This window comes from Littorina saxatilis, linkage group LG16 (genome assembly GCF_037325665.1).
Source record: "Littorina saxatilis isolate snail1 linkage group LG16, US_GU_Lsax_2.0, whole genome shotgun sequence".
Taxonomy (NCBI): Eukaryota; Metazoa; Mollusca; class Gastropoda; order Littorinimorpha; family Littorinidae; genus Littorina; species Littorina saxatilis.
Genome location: NC_090260.1, coordinates 52,418,583 through 52,433,582, shown reverse-complemented (window position 1 = coordinate 52,433,582; position 15,000 = coordinate 52,418,583). Strand labels below are relative to the sequence as shown.

At 44.2% G+C, this 15,000-nt stretch overlaps 1 protein-coding gene across 1 annotated transcript in view; it reads left to right on the top strand.

The window, feature by feature from the left end:
* LOC138951219 (aminopeptidase N-like) overlaps positions 1–15,000 on the top strand; it is a 123,838-nt gene that overhangs the window by 17,756 nt on the left and 91,082 nt on the right. The window lies entirely within an intron of this gene.

Genomic DNA, 15,000 nt, shown 5'->3' with positions numbered 1-15,000 from the left:
TTTCCTTTCTCTCTCTCTTTCTCTGTCAATCTGTCAGTACCAATTGTCCGTCAGTCATTCTATCTATATCTGTCTGTTTGTCTGTTTGTTCTGAAAGTTAAGATAGGGCACCAACAACCCCGGCACTTCCCCTCCTGTGGCTAGGTGCCCTTCCTCCCGATCCAGTGAGCGCACTAATAACGCTAGCCCCAAAGGTACAAGCCTGTGGGAAAGAACATATCATCTTCTTCCGAAAGTTGTTTTCTGAATTTACTGAATCACTGGATGCTTGATTGTTGCTGTCTGCCTTAGTCAGTACTGTCCAATGGCCGTATCTTTAGTATCGTACTTCTGGCACTAAAACCAAGCGTATCGGAAATGTTACCATTCATTTAAGAAAATAAGGTGTTTATTTTGTTTCCCAGCTTCGTCAACTGCATGACACAAATATTTTGTGTCAAATTGATAATAAAAAGATTGCTGGAGTGTACAATAAACGTTATTGACTCGACAGTTTTAATGTTATATGAATGTTCTGCTGATAACTGCAAATTCGTGAGTTTTCGCAAACTATTCTAGTTCTGGCTCTGATAACATTCCTGACTTTGCTTCCCTCGAAAATGCACAGACCCACCTAACAACACCCCCCCCCCCTAAAAAAAAAGGTTCTCGGTTTGTGGCAAGAAAATACATGTTTTGCAGGAGAGGAACACACGGGGGATGGGGGGGGGGGGGGTGTAGACATAATACTCGTGTTGTGTTATGTTGTGTTTGTTGTGTGTCCCGGCCTCGCCCCTGTGGAGTTTGTGCAAGCAAACACAAGTCATGGCGATACGGGGGCAAACACATCGCCACTGTTTGCACAGAACGCTGTGTTAGTTTCTCATCCACCGAGTGCTGCATCTAACGGGCTGGCAAATAGAAAGCTGTCAAACAATACAGGCAGAAATATGGAGGAGAAGACAGACAGACAGACAGACAGACAGCCAGACAGACAGACAGAAACCCAGATAGACAAACAGACAGACAGACAGACGAAACGACAGACAGAGACACACATATACGTGTATAATTTAACTATCTGCTGTCAAGTTCAGTTGTCAACCAAAGCTTCTTGAGTGCCGTATGATTATGGTTGCTTACTGTAACAGGAATGACGTTAGTCTACTAATTCAAATAAATGTAAATACTTTTTTTTTAAATTGCGTTTCTTTGCACGAGTTTATCATGCTGTCAGACAGAGAAAAAGAGGCAGAAGCAGAGAGAGAGAGAGAGAGAGAGAGAGGGAGAGAGAGACAGAGAGACAGAGAGACAGAGACAGAGGCAGAGGCAGAGGCAGAGACAGATTCAGAGAGGGATAGAGAGAGGGAGCGAGACAGACACAGACACCGAAGCAGACCGACAGAGAAAGCAGTAAAGTAGGATGACAGAAACATATCCCAGAATCCCAACAACATTGACCAACGCGAATGTTTTTTTTCCCGACGTTGGTAAGAGAGAGTTGAATCGCCGTATCAGATGATAACGATCATTATTTTGGTGCCTGGGGGTGCAGGAGACTACGGGTCATGCTAGATTATAAGAGAGCGCTGATGATTCTGATGATGCTGATGGTGGATACACCGAATCGACCAATAGAACCCGGTTGATTCGTTTATGTTTGATGTCTCGTCTTAAAGTCGGATACACTCCTTCTCCTCAAAACATTCCGGCTCGCCATCTCAGGGCTGGCTAGGCTTGTACACGGGCAAAAACCACCCCTCTGCTCGGTCACATACCAACATTCAACGCCGTGACTGTGTTGTGTTGTGAGTTTGCTTTCTAAGAAATTAATTCATCCGGAAATTCATCCGACCATTTATTAGCAAACAAAACAAGAAATTCCTTCGAGGTATGAAAAACACCCCCGTTGGTCAAAGGGAAATAACCATTCTCACTGCACCCATTCTCACTGCCACCAACTGAGAAGGTTATTTCCCTTTGACCATGAATATGTTTCTCTATAAGTTCTTGTAGAATCTTAATCCACCAATACTCCCTAACCGTGTGTTTGACTGGTCCCAATTTTTGTAAGGACCGTCTCAGGAATGTATAGAACCTGTTCACCAAGTTTGGTGACGATCGGTCCGTTCATTCTTGAGATCTATATGCGAACACAAACACACAAACATACTGTGCATGCCGATGTGGCATGCATTCACCTACTTTTTGTTGTAATTACGTTTGCTCAAGCCATTGCACGATGTAAAAAGAAGTAAACCGTGTTTTTATTGTAGCACCTTGTTGTGACCCGTTTTGTGGAGCGTTAATATTTTTACGTGAGATTCACGTGCTCCTTGTTCAGTTGTTGTGACCTGGTTTTGGTCGGAGCGTCACAAACTGCGTCGTTTAGTCTTAGAACACCGTGAGATTCACGTGCTATTTTCCGTGTTTTGATTTTGAGGTGAGCCCTGCGAATCTGCGTTGCAAGTTTTAGAATACGTGTGACTCACGTGTTTTTAGCTTTGTGATGTCAGCTAGTTCCTTGGTCTTCTTTCTGTTAAATATACCGTTTTAAGTTTTGAGCATGCACGGAGTGCGTGATCGGTTACTGATTGGTTGTAAAATAGTAGTTTCACCCGATTCTGTCTTAGGAATGTTGTTGGTTGGTCAATCCGGTGACCTCTGACTTTTGAATAACTATTCCATGTTAGGTTTTTGTTTCCATAAATACCGCTGCTTGACTCCTGTCTCGTCAGTCGATCTGAGGGTTTTAGGAAGCGTTTGGTTTTGATGTAAACGTATGAAGGTTATCAAGTGAACCAACGGAGTGTTTCTTATGTTTTAACGTCAACGTAATGTTCTTGGAGACAGTTGTTTCTCAAGTGTGAATCGTTTTGTGCCCTTCGTTCGTGAGGCAACACGTTTTGGTACTGCTGGTCAACCCACACAGCGCATAAGGTAATTTTGTTGTTACTTGTTTGTGTTGTGTTTTTGGTCGCCATTTTGTAATGACTTTGTGAGTTGTTTATGTATAACGTGAGTTGAAAGTCTGACTTGTTGTAGTGTTTCTTTATTGTGTGTTCAACTGTTCTAGTGTTGTGAACGTACAGCAATGTTTTGTAGACACTAGAAAGTCGCTAATGTTTATAATGATAACTTGTGTAAATCTGTGGTTAACGAAGTTCGAAGTGAAACGTTTTCTCCGACTTTTTCAGCCTTACGTTAAAAGAATTTAGGTAAAAGAAGCTTGCGGTCTGTGGTGATCGTTTGTAAACGGGCTTATTTCTTGTAACGTTATTGAGGGAAAGTGGATGAGTAAATATCTTGTTTGTGACTTTGATTAACGCAGGAACGTTGTCGTTAGACTTTTTTGGTATGACAGTTTGCTTTGTATTCCTGGCCTGATGAGTCAACGTTTTTGTATTTTTCTGAAAGTAGCCATTTTGGTTTTAAACGTATGTATGCTAAGTTTCTTGAGTATTCTTAGTGCTTATGGTATTGTTGAACGTACGGAACGTAATTCTTTATTGTTGAACGTACAGAACGTAACTCTTTATTGTTGTTGAAGGACTAACCAACGAGTGTTTGGTAATTGTAACTTTCTTGTCTGTTTGTCTTCGCCTGTCTTGTGATTGTTTATTTTTCTTGTATTTACTTCTCGTGTCTTGTTAATGCTTTTGATACTTTTGCCATGTCTAATAATTTGTTTTCTTTTCTCTTTTTCTTTCTGTCCATAAGTTTTTTACCGCAATACGTAGTATCGCATTACGTGGTACTGTAACTATATATCTATACATTACTGATACCTTAGTGTCAGATGTAAAATAATAAACCAGTACTTTTGCGCGTTATCGCTTGTAACCTGTGTTTGTCATTTCGTATGAACAATATGTAGTACCAGCCTCGCTCACGAAGGCGCGCACAGTAAAAAACTTTAGTTGCTGTCGTCCAGTAAAAAACTTAGCTGCTGATGCCCAGTGAAAGAACTTTAGCTGAAGTAAACAACTTAGCTGCTGATGCCCAGTGAAAGAACTTTAGCTGAAGTAAACAACTTAGCTGCTGATGCCTAGTACAGAACTTTAGCTGAAGTCCAGCCAAGTGAATGTAAAGAACTTTTGTTATTGACGCTCAATGAACGTAAACGTAGCTGTTGATAACCAGCAAAAGACTTTATTGTTACCTGTCACTGTGTTAGTGAACCATAGTTTGACACAGATCAACTTGTCGGTTAGAGATCTTCCTACTCCATATCCGGCGCATCTTTTGTGACTTTTGTGTATTATCCCAAACGACCCTCAGATCGATTCATTTTACTTTATAAACAGATAAACCTTATGTAGGTTTTTAGTGCTTTTGAATAAGCGAACATTGTAATGGAAGAGATTCCAGCAGATAAACCATTGGAAGCTTCAGGTTATGACATTAACGGCGATGAAGATGAACATTCTCAAAGGCCTAGGCGTGACATTAAGCCTACTGAAAAAGGTAGAGAGTACCAGATTGAGATCAAAACTAGAAACTTTGCAAGACAACGAACATTCTTGGAACGAGCAATCGGTGAGGTAGTAACAGAGCTTAACCAAGAAACTCCTAATCAAGAGTCGTTAACCAGTCAAAAACAAATTGTTTTGAGCATGTACAAGGATCTTGGTGACATAGAGAAAGGTCTTCGTAGTATTGGTAGCGGTGAAACCATTCAGGAAAGTTGGGATGATGTTCAGAGAACAGTTCAGAACATTATGTTTGACATTGATCGAGCTCTTGACAGACAAACGACTAGTGTGCAGGTGGCTAAGGAGCCTACTTCCAGGCATAGCAGTGTTACACCTAGCGTTGGGTCATCCACCCACAAGTCAGCCAGTGTTAAGTCTGCCATTCATAAAGTAGCTAGCATTACTTCAGCCATCCACAAGTCAGCTAGCCACAAGTCAGGTATCAGGAGATCAGGTAGCCAAGTAGCTTCTCGCGCCGAGTCTCTCCGCTCTAAAAGTGTTAGCTCTGAAGACACTAAATTGGCTCTTAAACTAGAGGCTGCATCCCTGGCCATAAAAGTGGAAGGTGACGCAATAAAGGAAGCTCAGTTTAGTGAACTGGATCTCTTACAACAACAATATGCTGAGAGAACAGCAGCTAGGCAGACTGAGGAAGCTGAGAGAACTGCAGCTAGGCAGACTGAGGAAGCTGAGAGAACTGCAGCTAGGCAGACTGAGGAAGCTGAGAGAACAGCAGCTAGGCAGACTGAGGAAGCTGAGAGAAATGCAGCTAGGCTGATCGAAGAAACTGCTAGGCAGGCTAAGGAAGCTGAAAAAGAAGCAGCTAGGCAGGCCGAAGAAGCAGCTAGGCAGGCTAAGGAAGCTAAGAGAACAGCAGCTAGGCAGGCCGAAGAAGCAGCTAGGCAGGCTAAGGAAGCTGAAAGAACAGCAGCTAGGCAGGCCGAAGACACAGCTAGGCAGGCTAAGGAAGCTGAGAGAATAGCAGCTAGACAGGCCGAGGACGCAGCTGAAGCAGCTCTTGAAGATATTAAACAGAAAAAGGCTTTGAGACAAATTCAGTCCACCGAATTGAAAATTAGCTTAAGAGAACAACAAGCTATGTTACAAGTATTGGAACAAGGTGAATCCGTTCAGCAGGATCTCCCTGATCTACCGTCAGTTGATTTGTTGAACACTAGGTTCCACCCTCGTCCTTTCGTTCCCTTGTACAGTCTTGTAGCCCCTCCTCTAAACAATGAGCAAACAGCGATAGGAATAGGGACAGGTGCTGCCGTCATTGCTGACCAAGGGACACACCAGCCAGCCTTGGACGCCACGTCTGTTCCTGTCTGTCAAGCTGCCGTCATTGCTGACCAAAGGACACACCAGCCAGCCATGGACTTCACGTCTGTTCCTGTCTGCCAAGCCGCCAGCACCCATGACATCTCGACTGTCAACGTCAACGCTGCTGTCACCAACTTCGTCGCAGGAACCACAACGACTGAGCCACGACAGCACGCGTTACCTGTCGTGGACCTCGTCGTTGGAGTCAGCGCCTCTACAAGCGCCGCTACTACCAACAACGCCACCTACGAGGCGTACGGACCTCAACGTAGAGAGGATGTCAACGCCCCCCATCACGCCGGAACGAGCGCTCCTTTCATCCATCGGGAGCCCTCCACACCCAACTACACGACGGCTGCAACTACATCCTCCATGCGGCCTACAGCGCTGCTGACCACACTGCAGCACCCTCTCGGTGCATACACTGGTCAGCCGCCTCTGCACAACGTTGGACACTCAACGACAAGCGTCACAGGCCCTCGCCCGCCTGATCTCGACCACACAGGTTGGTCCTATCACCTACCAGAGACAAGGGAAGGTGATGAGACGCAAGAACGACACACCTACTTCCCAGAAGAACGTCACCAACGCATGGACCACAGACGTTTTCAAGTTACCCCACCCTGTTTCCCCTATGATACCCACCTACATCCCAAACCAGAGCCTTTCGTGCCCACATTCCTGGACCCACATCAGACCACCCCCAAAGTTATCTGGGGAAACGAAAACGCAAGGCCCCCTGCGTACATGAACTTTGACAAGGAATGTCATGCAGATCGTCCATTTGCCTCCTACCCCCCGTCTGCGTACTACCAACGTCCACTTGCTACTCCTGCCAAGCAGGACACTCCTATGGACTCTCTCGCCAAAACCCTATCAGACGCTCTGATGATCAACCGTTTGCCGATGCAGGAGCCGTGCATTTTTGTTGGTGACCCTCTCCAATATCCAATTTGGAGGTCGTCGTTTTCGTTCCTCATCGAGAGACAAAACATAACCAGCAGTGAGAAGTTATTGTATCTGCAACGGTACATCGGAGGTCAAGCAAAGGAGGCCGTGACCGGCTTCTTTCTGCTAAGAGAAGGTGATGCCTACGAGAGAGCCATGGAAGTGCTGGAAAATCGGTTCGGCAACTCATACGTCGTTTCGCAAGCTTTCCGGACCAAGCTGGACGAATGGACCCCAGTCAAAAGCAAGGATCCCAAGGGACTCAGAAGTCTGGCCGATTTCTTGCAGCAATGTTCCGTTGCTGCCCAGGAAGTTGGTGGACTGAGCATCCTGGATGATGCCCAGTACTTACGGAAGATCGTCGGAAAGCTCCCAGACTGGATGAGTCACAGATGGTCTAGAACAGTTGCTCGAACCAAGGTTGAAAAGAAGAGGTATCCTCTGTTCCATGAACTCGTGTCGTTCATTACCCTCGAAGCAGACATTTCTAACGACCCTGTTTTCGGCTTGACAAGTGCATCGGGGACACCAAGAAAGTTCACAACGAACCTGTCAACCCTGACAGAGGATGTCACCGCATGTCTGCACTGTCAACTTCCGGACCATGACGCTGGGACATGTAAGGAACTCATAGTGAAGCCTCTGGTTGAGATACGAGATTTTCTGTTCAAGAACCGTATCTGCTACGGATGTCTCAGAAGTAAGGATCACCAGAGCCGTCAATGTATGCAGAAACAGACGTGCAAGAAGTGCAAGAAGGCTCATCCCACTTGTCTTCATGATGACAATTTCAAGTATCAGAACAGTATGAGTGAAAACAAAGGGGCGAGTGAACACAAGAACAATTACCGTACCTCTGCTGCTGACGTTCAAGAGCCACTGACATCGTCGACCCCTACGGTGTCTGCTCTTAAGGCCAGCGAGGAAAACAGCATCGGTTTCACGTCTATGATCGTTCCCGTTCTCGTTTCCAGTGACTCTAACCCCAACGTAGAAGTGCTGACGTACGCACTACTGGACACTATGTCCAACGCCACTTTTGTAGTGCAGTCAGTGGCTGAAGAAGTTAAAGCCAAATCGCAGCCGACTACACTCAGGGTCTCCACACTGACTGAGGACAATGCTGTGGTCTCCGGCAGGAAGTACTCTGGATTGCGTGTCCGCTCTCCTACCTCCAGTGAGTTTGTCAGGCTCCCTTCTGCCATCTCACGACCTTACCTGACCGTTGACCCCACTCATATCCCCACCTCAGAGACTGTCAAAGCTTACCCACATCTCCAACACCTGTCTCCTAAACTGCCCCCCTTGTACCCTGACTGCGAAGCAGGCCTCCTCATTGGCTACGACTGCGCTGAAGCCCTCATGCCCCTAAACGTTGTCCAAGGACTGCCATTCGCAGTAGAGACTAAGTTAGGTTGGAGCATCGTCGGCAAGGCACCGCATTCCGTCGCCTTTGATGGCATAGCCTCGTCCATGCGCGTCATCGTCAAGCCAGGATCGAGGGAAGAAGAACGTGTAGCTCACGTCTACAAGGTACAGGTGGACGAAGTCTCGTGTACTGACCCATTACATGTTATGGAAAGAGACTTTGCAAGTGACTCAGGATCCATGTCCCAGGACGATGTAAAGTTTGCGAAGATCGTGAAGGAAAACGTGAAGATCAACGAAGCTGGTCACTACGAGATGCCCTTACCATTTCGACCAGAGAAACCGTCCCTCCCCGACAACAGAAGTGCCGCAGTCAAGCATCTGAAGGGCCTGAAACGCCAGAAAAAACGAGGGTACCGTGATGACTGCGTCAAGGTCATGACATTAATCTTGTACGGGCTGATCGTGACGTGTTTTGCCTCTAGGGCAATCCACATTGAAACCCTGGATGACATGTCAAGTGATTCCTTCATCAACGCCCTACGCATTGTTGTCTCCATGCGAGGAAACATATCACGCATTTGGTGTGACAAAGGAACGAACTTTGTAGGTGCATGCAACGAGTTCAAACTGGCATTGGAATCGGCAGATGGACCACGCCCTTTGACCCCCAACCACGTCCTTACCATGAAGTCAGGTGCCATCCTTCCGCCCCCTGGTGTGTTTGAAGATCCAGACCTGTACGCCAGGAAACGTTGGCGCTGTGTCCAGCGGATGGCAGACGAATTCTGGCTGCTATGGAAGAGCCAGTACCTTTCACTCTTGCAGAAACGTCGTGTCTGGCAACGTCCCCAGGCAAACGTACAGGTGGGAGATGTTGTTGTCTTGCATGACCAGAACTTGTGCAGATCAGAGTGGTGCATGGCTCGTGTAATCGAGGTGATGCCTGGATCTGATGGACTGGTCAGACGAGTGAAAGTGCATGTTGGAACAAAGGCTCTAGACAATCACGGCCGTCCCACTGGTGATAGTCGCATATTAGAGCGACCTATTCACAAAATGACTGTGTTAGTAGATCGTGAAAATCACGAAGACAAAGCTGTGTAGGCGAACTGAAAGAACATTGAACGTTGGAGTGTTTTTCCAATTTGACAGTTGTAGATTGTTGCGGTTTGTTTTTATACCAGATGATGTAACGGACATTTATGTTTTAAGTGGTGCGTTTTCTTTATGCCGTCGAGTAAATGACCAGTGGCATTTAGTTGAAACGAGATGTGTTGAAACACTGAAAATGATTGAACCGTAATAGTGCTGTGTAAATGTTTTGCAACACAATGATTTTGAGTTGTAAATTGGAAATGTCTAAATCTGCGTTATTCTTCTTTTGATATAAGGAATATGTTTGTACAAAGGTTTTTGAAGTAAATTATATTAATATAATTTCCGGTGGGAGTGTGCATGCCGATGTGGCATGCATTCACCTACTTTTTGTTGTAATTACGTTTGCTCAAGCCATTGCACGATGTAAAAAGAAGTAAACCGTGTTTTTATTGTAGCACCTTGTTGTGACCCGTTTTGTGGAGCGTTAATATTTTTACGTGAGATTCACGTGCTCCTTGTTCAGTTGTTGTGACCTGGTTTTGGTCGGAGCGTCACAAACTGCGTCGTTTAGTCTTAGAACACCGTGAGATTCACGTGCTATTTTCCGTGTTTTGATTTTGAGGTGAGCCCTGCGAATCTGCGTTGCAAGTTTTAGAATACGTGTGACTCACGTGTTTTTAGCTTTGTGATGTCAGCTAGTTCCTTGGTCTTCTTTCTGTTAAATATACCGTTTTAAGTTTTGAGCATGCACGGAGTGCGTGATCGGTTACTGATTGGTTGTAAAATAGTAGTTTCACCCGATTCTGTCTTAGGAATGTTGTTGGTTGGTCAATCCGGTGACCTCTGACTTTTGAATAACTATTCCATGTTAGGTTTTTGTTTCCATAAATACCGCTGCTTGACTCCTGTCTCGTCAGTCGATCTGAGGGTTTTAGGAAGCGTTTGGTTTTGATGTAAACGTATGAAGGTTATCAAGTGAACCAACGGAGTGTTTCTTATGTTTTAACGTCAACGTAATGTTCTTGGAGACAGTTGTTTCTCAAGTGTGAATCGTTTTGTGCCCTTCGTTCGTGAGGCAACACGTTTTGGTACTGCTGGTCAACCCACACAGCGCATAAGGTAATTTTGTTGTTACTTGTTTGTGTTGTGTTTTTGGTCGCCATTTTGTAATGACTTTGTGAGTTGTTTATGTATAACGTGAGTTGAAAGTCTGACTTGTTGTAGTGTTTCTTTATTGTGTGTTCAACTGTTCTAGTGTTGTGAACGTACAGCAATGTTTTGTAGACACTAGAAAGTCGCTAATGTTTATAATGATAACTTGTGTAAATCTGTGGTTAACGAAGTTCGAAGTGAAACGTTTTCTCCGACTTTTTCAGCCTTACGTTAAAAGAATTTAGGTAAAAGAAGCTTGCGGTCTGTGGTGATCGTTTGTAAACGGGCTTATTTCTTGTAACGTTATTGAGGGAAAGTGGATGAGTAAATATCTTGTTTGTGACTTTGATTAACGCAGGAACGTTGTCGTTAGACTTTTTTGGTATGACAGTTTGCTTTGTATTCCTGGCCTGATGAGTCAACGTTTTTGTATTTTTCTGAAAGTAGCCATTTTGGTTTTAAACGTATGTATGCTAAGTTTCTTGAGTATTCTTAGTGCTTATGGTATTGTTGAACGTACGGAACGTAATTCTTTATTGTTGAACGTACAGAACGTAACTCTTTATTGTTGTTGAAGGACTAACCAACGAGTGTTTGGTAATTGTAACTTTCTTGTCTGTTTGTCTTCGCCTGTCTTGTGATTGTTTATTTTTCTTGTATTTACTTCTCGTGTCTTGTTAATGCTTTTGATACTTTTGCCATGTCTAATAATTTGTTTTCTTTTCTCTTTTTCTTTCTGTCCATAAGTTTTTTACCGCAATACGTAGTATCGCATTACGTGGTACTGTAACTATATATCTATACATTACTGATACCTTAGTGTCAGATGTAAAATAATAAACCAGTACTTTTGCGCGTTATCGCTTGTAACCTGTGTTTGTCATTTCGTATGAACAATATGTAGTACCAGCCTCGCTCACGAAGGCGCGCACACACACAAACACACAAACAAACAAACAAACACATCGACCGAAACCTATACACACCCCTATACCGGGGGTGTAAAGAAACGAGAGATTCTAAAAGGATGTTCATACCATTCTATTCCGTGTCTCTACAATTGATTAGTTCCATGACGCTGTTAGTTGTATAACTTGCATAACAAAGTTTGTCATCATTTTCACGAGTTTTCATTCACAAACACCTGGGAAATAAATATCATGTTCCCCATGCAATAAATCCCCGGTTACCATAGTTGCAGGAAGCAGGTTATACATGGATAATCAAAAGCAAACCCAATAGAAACGCTCGGGGATTCTTCGGATCTTTTCATTGGCGTTTCCCCAGACCCTAGACAGACGACACTGCTTTGCAAAGTTCCAAAAGCGAACTGGCAAACTGGCAAAAATAAACAAAAAACAAGAGGCGAAGCCTCCAAGGCTCACGTAAGAAATCGACAAACAGTTACACAAACTCAATCACTCCGTCACACACACACACACACACACACACACAGTAAGCATAAGTGATACGGTGCAAGAGTGCGAGACACTAGATCGAGATCTGTCTGTCTGTAGCCTACTTACGGGGACACGACTGCCAGATGGCCAGATCGACACTGCGCTTTCGACAGCGCTTCCTCGCGCAGACATTGGACACACGCTGTGCAGATTAACATGTAGGAAATCTCCTTTGGTATCTTCTTAATCTATTTTTCTGGAGCTACGAAACCGAACAATGTGAAAACATGAGTCGTCTTCTCCGAATCGGCGAACTGCAGCTCGGTGATAACTGTATGTATACCACAATCCTTCACGCGATCTGACCTAACCTTGACCCCTGACCTGGTCTACATACCACACACAACACAAACCAGTCAGCTGTTCCCCCCCCCCCCAAAAAAAAAAAAAAACAAAAAAAAAAACAACCACCCCACCACCACCAGTTTTCTTTGGATACACACTTTAACTACATACGTGCCGACGAAACTGATTAACGATGTTTGGTAGTTTGTTGTCAGACCAGCTTTTTTGTCGTTCCTCTGGGGGCATATCGACTTTTGTTTCATATTTATTGACTGCGGCCTTCGGCCTTGGTCAATAAATATGAAACAAAAGACGATATGCTCCCCCTCGGACCGACAGAACAACTGGTCTGTCAACAACCCATCAAACGTCTTATAATCTCGGTCATCATTTTGATAGTGAGAAAATAAGTGCCAAATCAACACAGGGAGCCATGCTTTGAAACACAAGTTCCGTTTTGATAATACATGTTTTACGTTGTTGCAATCAAAGCTGGCGTGTGAAAGCAACTTTTTGTGTTTTGAGTTCATAAAATGTTGGGATAAGTATGTCAGGTTTGAGGATGCACAGTTCTGTAGGTTCCTCTCAGTATTCCACCCCCTCGGTTGTCAGTTGTAAACATTAAGCTTAGTGATCGAATGTGGAAGCTACGTTGGGTCAAAGGTCACAGAAGATTTGCATCGTGCAGCGAAGGAAAGAATCGCGATCTTGTTTCCGACTCATTGCCTCTTTGTTTTTCATTAGACCTGTCATTCTGCTTGCTCGGCTTTGTTAGATGTTTGCATATCTTGTTGCTATGTTCTTTGTTTTTATTATTATTTCTTATTTGGGCTTCGTTTATCGATCCACACGTCTTGTGCACGGGTCAAAATGTGTGTGTCAGGGTCAATTGGTTTGACTTGAACTTGACGTTCGTGTTTCTCCGAACGTCTGTGTATCGAAGCACAGATACACGCACTCCATGACTTTGTAAGAAGACAAAACTGTCTGCAATACGATAGCTGCAATGATGTTTTGCACCTGTTCTCTGTTCCAGTAAGGATCAAAGACCGACAAAGTGAGCTTTACCTGAGAAACCGATTTACTTATTTGAAATGTTTGTATTACACACCTGAGAAATTCACAGTGCATAAACCAAACTTTATCACAACAACAACAACAACAACCACAACCACAGCCACAACAACTACAAACCAACTTAAATTTGAGGTTGTTTCTCATGTTGCAAATTTGATAGTTTACATACTTAAAGGGTTTGATAACCTCCAAGCATGACGCAAGCCTAGTTGAAGCTCGTCAAAATATTAAGTCCAAGCGGGGTTATATGTATGGGTACTACATGGAACATGATCCAATCATTGAATATGGTTAAGCAAAAGCTTTGAACGGGTTATCCATGCACACTTCAAACGTTCTAAGTCTGGTTAATCTTCGTTAAAGTGAAAGGTCAAGGCGAGGTCAATCTGAAATGACAAGTTATTAGTACAGTTGTTGATTTTTTTTTTCAAGCTACAGCTTTCAAACAGATCACATTTTCAACATGTGACGCAATGTGCGACTCTTCCAATCCAGTTTACAGCTCCGACTGAAAACTCAGCGCGTTGTGCTCAGTCGGCAAAGTGTACCTGACATAAAAGCGCGAAGTTGTAAAAACAATGCATCTTACAAAGTTTCGTTTATGTGCCAAGTGTTGGCGTCATGACGCAGTCAATGTCGCACCTTAGTGAATAAAAGCCCTGTTGTCTGCTGGTCCCAGTCATGTCGTAAAGCTGGGACTGTTGTGTATGTGTGTGTGTGTGTGTGTGTGTGTGTGTGTGTGTGTGTGTGTGTGTGTGTGTGTGCGCTCGGGAATGTCCTGAAAGGTGGTGGGGGGGGGGGGTGGAGGGGGGGACATATTTGGGGACGGTGCAAAGAGAACAGAGGCAAAAGCAGACACTGGCGCAAACGATTGAATAAAAAGGATACAAAGGCTATGGAATGGGATGAAAGACAGGAAGAAGAGGGGTTGGGGTGGAACTTGGGGAGGGGTGTGTCGCGAGGACGAGAGGGGGGGGGGGCAGGATCGAGGCATATAAAACTGGAACAGCTAACCGAAATGTAGGGAACACTAATCGCTCGATGGGTACAACCGCCGCGTGTGTCGAAGGCAGAATATATTGATCACACCCAACCTCACAGCTGCAAAAGACAAATGGGGAAGCGAGAATGTCGGAGTGGTCGAATTATCTCCTGGTTTCTCTCTCCCCCGAAAGGTTAAGTACAGCAGAACCGCTAAGCAGCTTAGCGATAAAAGCAAGTAAAGCATTTGGCATATACACAGGAGTAGAGTTACGCTATAAAGTGTTCCAAGACACTATGATTTACGTGAAAAAAACAATTTGGCATACATGTATAAAAACGGAACGTATAAAAAGGCGCCAAAAGAAAGAGAAGAACATAAAAAGAAGAGAATAAGCTATAAGGCCAAATGTGTATGTCGTCATGCGTCACAAAACCGCAGTGTGCAGAATAACACATTCACACAGGGGGTAGTTTTTCAAAGAGTAACAAGTCGCGCAAGGCGAAAATACAACATTTAGTCAAGTAGCTGTCGAATTCACAGAATGAAACTGAACGCAATGCAACGCGGCAAGACCGTATACTCGTAGCATCGTCAGTCCACCGCTCATGGCAAAGGCAGTGAAATTGACAAGAAGAGCGGGGTAGTAGTTGCGTTGAGAAGGATAGCACGCTTTTCTGTACCTCTCTTCGTTTTAACTTTCTGAGCGTGTTTTCAATCCAAACATATCATATCTATATGTTTTTGGAATCAGGACCCGACAAGGAATAAGATGAAAGTGTTTTTAAATTGATTTCGACAATTTAATTTTGATCATAATTTTTATATTTTTAATTTTCAGAGCTTGTTT